Source organism: Eupeodes corollae, chromosome 3 (genome assembly GCF_945859685.1).
Source record: "Eupeodes corollae chromosome 3, idEupCoro1.1, whole genome shotgun sequence".
Taxonomy (NCBI): domain Eukaryota; kingdom Metazoa; phylum Arthropoda; class Insecta; order Diptera; family Syrphidae; genus Eupeodes; species Eupeodes corollae.
In genome coordinates, this window is record NC_079149.1 from 122,740,360 (window position 1) to 122,747,322 (window position 6,963).

Below are 6,963 nucleotides of genomic sequence, written 5' to 3' on the forward strand. Positions count from 1 at the left end.
TTGCTTTAAGGCTTTAAGAGCTAAGTGATCATACTCTTCAATTCATACCAAATTGGATGCAGGGGAAAGTTGTGTATTTTACGCGAGTAAATCTTAAGATCTTAATAGGTTTGAGTAGTTTATTATGCCGAGACTCATGGAATAATTAATTATCATAAATTTACTCAGGGGATGGACATTTTGACGTAAGCGACAGGGAACATTTTCCAAAACAAAAATGTTATCATTTAAAATTGAATTGATGTTGCAACATTATGAATGTGGTTTTTAACTTACATCATACAATTTTGTATATCATACAAAAATCATTAACTTTTTTGTGAGGGACCTGGGAATTTGAGACATGAACTTGTGGGTAAGAAAAAAAGACAGTAGTCAGCAGTCCATGCCTTGAACTCTTCCTAAAGTTTATCGACATTTAAAGAGTTATGCCGCATGTATGAGGATCAATCATAGCTCTGTAACATAAAACTGTAAGTCCAATCGCTGTTTGAACAGAAATGCTCCAGCAAGTTTTTAATTAAAAGACTAAATTAAATATATCCAAGGTACACCTTACCGACAAAGGAAGTTTAAGTTTAAAATGATGTGGGTGTTTTTAAACATCTTAAGCTTACATAGATAACTTATGCAACCCATGCAGATGCAGATGCAGTCATTAAAACCATGAGTTTAAATGAGATGTTAACACCTTCGTTATGCTGTCATACTGCAGCAATCTGAGCGCGATCATTTAAAAGTCTTTTAGACAGGTGGATAGAAGTTTTTATTTTGTTAAGCTAGGTAACTACCTACTTTATTATGATGATGATGAAAAGTTTTGCGCAGTCTTGAATGGATTGAATAGAGCAATAAACAATTGTATTTTATATGCGGACGACTTAGAGATTATATAAAAGGTGCAGAGCTTGAAGTAATATATATAATTAGATAAGTTCAAAAAAGATCACACAGCTGTTATTTTCTGATACACCTTCTAATCATTTTAAGACGGTGTCCAGGGTTAACGCAAAGTAGGATCATAGCGTCATCTAATTTGTCTAATTTGAAACCCCTGTTTCAATCAAATGTCAAACCGAACTGTCAGAAGAACTTGATGGATCGAATGAAAAAAAATAGAGTGGAAGATGAGAATAATACTGGCTTATATATTATACTAATAATTGCAAATTGCTGCTTTCGTCAAGTTTCTATCACTGAAAGTGACATAAGACAAAACTGACATTTGATGAATTAAAGCATCTTGAACATGAGCTACGAACTGCGAACTGTGAATGTTCGCATATTTTGACTTTTCTTTGACATGAGCTTTATTTCTATTCGCAGACAGCGACGAATTGTCAATTTTTAATTACACTTTTCAACAAACAAAACAAGAGTGGTATAATTTGGAGGTTGAGTTGAGCGCGAACAATTTATTCGCTGCAGTGTGGATGGTATGTGGAACGCGAATAGAATTTGACAGTCTGTACCAACCACACTGCTATTTTTTGCTACCAAATTGCTTTTACAAAATTGTCTTGTTTTAGAGAACAAAATGCAAATTTTAATATTCTAACATACATAAGTGTCATTTGGTTTCTCATAGTTTAAGTGTTTTTGTTTGAAATTGATTTTTTGAAATGTGTAAAATCACGTTTGTTCGTCCATTCGTTCATTCGTTGTTCGCTCTCATGTGCAACGCCCTTAATGCCCTTATTGCGAGAAGCAAATCAAACGTTCGATTAGAAGCGAATGTTTGAGAAATCCGATATAGAGCAAAATTAAGATTTGTGAATTTTGACATTCACATGGTCTATGGCAGTATTCACACGAGTGCGACCAACGAACGGCGAATGAATTACATAATGTGATTTCATATACGCTTGAAGACATATTTCCACACAAATTCATAACAACACGATAGCAATATAATTTCTATTTAATTTATGATGCATACTTTTGCTTTTCCATATTCTATATTAATAAATTTAAGAAAACAAATTTATTCTCCTCGAAAAAAATTGTAGTTGATATGAACTGTCAAACTTTATTCGCGTTCCACATTATCCCCACTCGCAACGAATATAATAACAGCGCGTACTTCACTTAAAAAAATCATTCTTGTTTTGGTGTCGGTGGAAAATGCTGTGTGGCGGTGGTTGTCAAAGTCAAACTTCATTCGCGACGAATTGAAAACTCTCATGTGAAAGAAATGACAAAATCGACGAATATTCGTTCCTTCGTTGGTCTTTGATCGTGCTCATGTGAATAGTGCTTAAGACGTATTTCAGATTTTGAGGAACTTTTTTTTAATACGCTTTTGATTGATTCAGTTCATCGTTGAAAGTAAAGATGGCGTTACTGTCAACATTAAGTTTTATCGTTTTAGGAAAATCTTTAACTTATTATGTTTGCTTTGAATTAGAGAAATGAATGAATATACGTAAAGTTATTGGATTGAGTTAAATATGATGATTACGTAATCCGATTTATGATTACTTACTGATTCTTAGTGAGTTTTTCACACTTTTAAAACGGTAGAAATGTCAAAATCGACATTTTATTATCTCATTGGATTCGGTGGTAGATGATTGTTTACTATCCACACATGGTCAATTAAATCGTAGATTTACAAAAAATTGTATTGTATAGCGCCATTTATTTCGTGATGTTAAATTGGTAGCACTGGCCTTTGAAGCCTGTCAAACTCAGCTGTCACTTGAAGTATCAAAATATAATTCAATTGTTTGTTATGCATAATTGTGAATCGCTTAAGAATCGATCATCGAGTCAATACTATTTACACTTAGCACAAAAAAAGTAAATTTGTATTTGGAGGGATAACCGTTGTTTATTAAAAAAAGTTGAAGCAGCTTATTTTTTCCACCCTATTAAACATTTATTTTCCTATAGAATCAGAATTATTGTCAAATTGTTTATGAATCAAGTATAAAAAGCAAAGAACACTTTTAATAAAATAAAGAACTTCGTAGACTGAGCGCCCGGACCCACCAAGTCACTCAGTCTGCTCTTCTTCTTGCTCCATGAGCAGAACATACTTATGATAGACTGTGTAAGCTACTCCCGCGTTAAATTCAATATTTTCGATTTAAAAATTCATATCTTTCACTGAACGAAAAATCGAAACAAACTTATGAGAAAAAATAACAGTTGCTAATGACAGAAGTGTCATTTTTGAAATGTAATATTAGAAATGTCATTCAAAGCAACCACGAAGCAGACCCATCGTAACGCAGACGAAGCCAAAGCTGAAGCGTGTTTGTGTTAAGATCAGGACTTGAATAATATATGTATGTGGTTCAACACAATACCTGCATTAGGCCACGAAACACTATCAAGTATGATTTTATGGCTCAATGTCGCGCAATTTTAAGTTTATTCGACGTTGTTTAAGTTTATCAAAAGTTTATTTTACTTTATTTTCAAGCCGAAAAATGAACGACACTTTAATAAAATTGGTTTTTATTTATCTTAAATCTTAAAGTTCAGTTTTATATTTATAAACAGGTTCCCATTCTTAAATTCGACTGCAGCAGCTGTCATACACAGACGAGCTGTCACATTTTGACATTTATACGAACAAATGTGATTTAGTTATCAAAAAATCAATTATTTTCAAAAATTTAGAATTCCATAAATACAAAGCAACGTGAAAAGTGGGTGTAGGTTGATTTTGGATATTTACATATGTATGTAATATCTTTAACCTTTGTATTTGTTTTTGACGTTTTAAATTTCTAATTTAAGTCTTTGAAACCAACTTCAATCCGTTTATAAACTATAGTAAACGTTTTAGCTGTAGACGTCAGCGATTTTGGATTAAACGCAATTTGACAACTAGAGAAACCAAGAGAAAGTTTTAAGTAAGAAGAAATATTCGTGAAGAATATTTCAATTCCTCGAAAGGGAGGAAATACCAACTTGCAAAGAAAAACACCAACCGTTTTTTAAAGCTGTGCGATGTTTGAACTAATTATATTTATTGGTTTGACCGTTAGCTATACAGCTGCTGCCATACAATGTCATGCGGAACTTGGGAACTTGACTCATTTTATCCAGAGTCCGTTTATAAAATGTTAAAATTCCAAAGTTTCAAGTTGACAGCACTTCATTAAGTTATGCAACCTCAATATATAAATGAACAACGAAATAATAAAATATTTGCTTTGAGATAATCCCCGTTTACTGATGCGTGGTAATGGTCGTGGTCCTGGTCCTGGTTCATATCTTCATCCCTCTCTCTGCAAAGGTTATCTTCATCTTTGGTTTGGTTCTTAAAGCCTCTTGCTGCTAATGACCAGATGTATTTACCTCCTCCGCAGGATGTTTATTTTTTGTGTATTTGTGTCTTTTTTGTTTTTGAAAATTGGGGAAGAATTTAAGGCATGTCAATTGTTTGGGCAAACAACAGGACCAGGAGCCAGGCATATCTTTGGCGGTTTTAGGACGACCAACGATTCTTGACGGAATAAACTCACCATCATCGGAAAAGTAGCTTGGCGGTGACGTTGGTTACAGAGGGACGAGATGTGACTGCGACTTCTTCGAGTATAGATAGGTACATTTAGCAAGCAGTCTCCGGCACGTTGATATTCGATTTGGTGGATGTTTCCAAAATAATCACACAGAAAAAAAACATTGAATCACCGGAATACGGGGCCAAAGGACCACGCGGTACATTACCTTCCTACGTATAGGTACACGAGTTGTATAGCGACAGGCATCGGGGCAGGGTCCAGCGATATTTGTATTGTGTTGCGTTATTATTTGTTAATGCAACCTGTGTTAGGCCACTAAATCGTTTGTAGTTTTACCGCCCGGCCAGCCCTGACAACGCACTCTGCACGAGCAATATACTCCATAAGCATCATAAGCCAAGCGGTATACACAGGTGAGCACTGAGCTGCTGAGCATCATCATCAGCAGCAGAGGCTACTTAAACCATAAGGATGTGAAAGAAAACATCACCAACATCCCATCTCAATTGTCGGGCGGTGGCGACGACGATGCGACGGCACATAAGTTCGATGGAAAGCGGGGAAAGGCAGCGCGGCGCGGCGTGGTGACGACGACAACAACGAAGACGTAAATGACGCAACGAAGATGACGAGGAAAATTAGGATCGGTGTACATTGAAGATGATTGCTTTTGATTTTTATATATGGAGATGGAGATGGATATTTTTGGGATTACGCGCGCAATTGCGGTTGATTTCCTGTGTTTCGGTTTTAGTTTTTGTTGTCCTAAGCGATCACAATGATGATGACGATGATGCTGACGCTCTCAATGGCTTCAGAGATTCGTTGAAAGGATATATCATAGGACCAAAGGACCATTGCAGGCTGGATCATATCCCAAACTTGCTGCTGCCTTGAAAAAAGAGAAACAACAAAAATAATCCAAAAAACCCTTCATTCAGTTGCTTATGCTGATGCTGATGTTGATGCTGAAGAATGGTTAAATTGTTGGTGCAATTATGGAGAGATAATTGGTTTGGTGGTTTGAGAATACATCACCAGGGAATTGAATTTCATTTTAATTTAATTTTTGTTTTTATTTTTGAATTGTTGTTTTCATGTTCCTACCTTGATGTACCCATATGGAGTAAGCATTGAGTAGAGTATGATCTCTATTAACCGGCTGCCAAAGCCAGACGACGACGCGACGCTGACTGAGTATAATATCTTGCCACCAAGGTCAAGGGTAGAGACATACATTTCTTTCTTCTTTTCTTGATTTTTGAATAGGTCTTTTATTTATTTATATACTCCCATGTCCCATGGGAATCTTTCGACAACTATACTACTTACTACTGAAGAAAACAAAAATTAATTTAAATTTAAAATTTAAGTTGAGTTGAGTTGAGTTTCGCAGAGGCTAAGCGACCTGGCATGGCGTGGCGCGGCGCAGAGGCGGCAAAGTTCAAAGTAAGTTTACTCGCAGACGAATTGTCCAAACTGATTGATTGTGTGGGCCAGCGCAGATCATCAGAGTTGTTTTGTGTAATGAAAGTGGGTCAACGAGTTTCTTTTTATGTTTTAGGCTGAAGAGCCGAACGGTGTGTGAGACTTGATATAATTAACGCCACAAATTAAATGATATTTATAACAGATAATTGGTTAAGTCAAAAGTATTTAACAATTTAGAAATCAATTCAAAAAATAAAAAACACACATAAAATTAGGGAAAGAAATTTGAATTTGAAACTTTCGATTTTTAAGAAGAAGACCTTAACATGTATCATTATTCCATGTGTGAATCAAAAGTCACCCCAAATCGATCAAGGCTTATACACCTGCTTCAGACTCAAGTAGTTTCAAAGTTTGATGTCAAAAACTAAAATAAATGTTGCAAGAAAATAAAATTATTTTGAAACCCGTAATTTTGACCTATTTCACTTCTCTCTTAGTTTTGTATGGGATCCCAGACGGAAACCACTTAGGTCCTCTTCTTTTCATTTTTTTTAAACTATCTACTGAGCGTTTATTATTGCATACTTCTTATTATTCCAAGTGAATCAAATGATGCATTTAGTCCAAATTCTTCTTGGGATTTGATGAAAATCATATAGTCCAAAACAGGACTGTTTTAATAAAATATATAATGATGTTATAAATTTTAAAGCTACTCAATATATAGGTCTACAAGCGCGGGCTGAACAAACTTTGTTTCAATCGCATTCAAAGCATATGAAAATGGACACTAGTGTGGTGAATAAAATGTAGAGCACAACGGACTGTTGCGCCAACCAATTTAATATAAAACCATTGACACTAGTATGGTAAATAAAATGTAGAGCAAATTAAAAGTGTCAATACTATCGTGCTAAAATCTTGTAACTTGTATGGTGAACAAAGTTTTGGATCAAGTGGTAACAATTTTTCTCAATTTTGTTTGGCCAATATAATTTGACGTTTTCAACGATTTACTTTCATATCCTTCAAATCTACTGTCAAACAG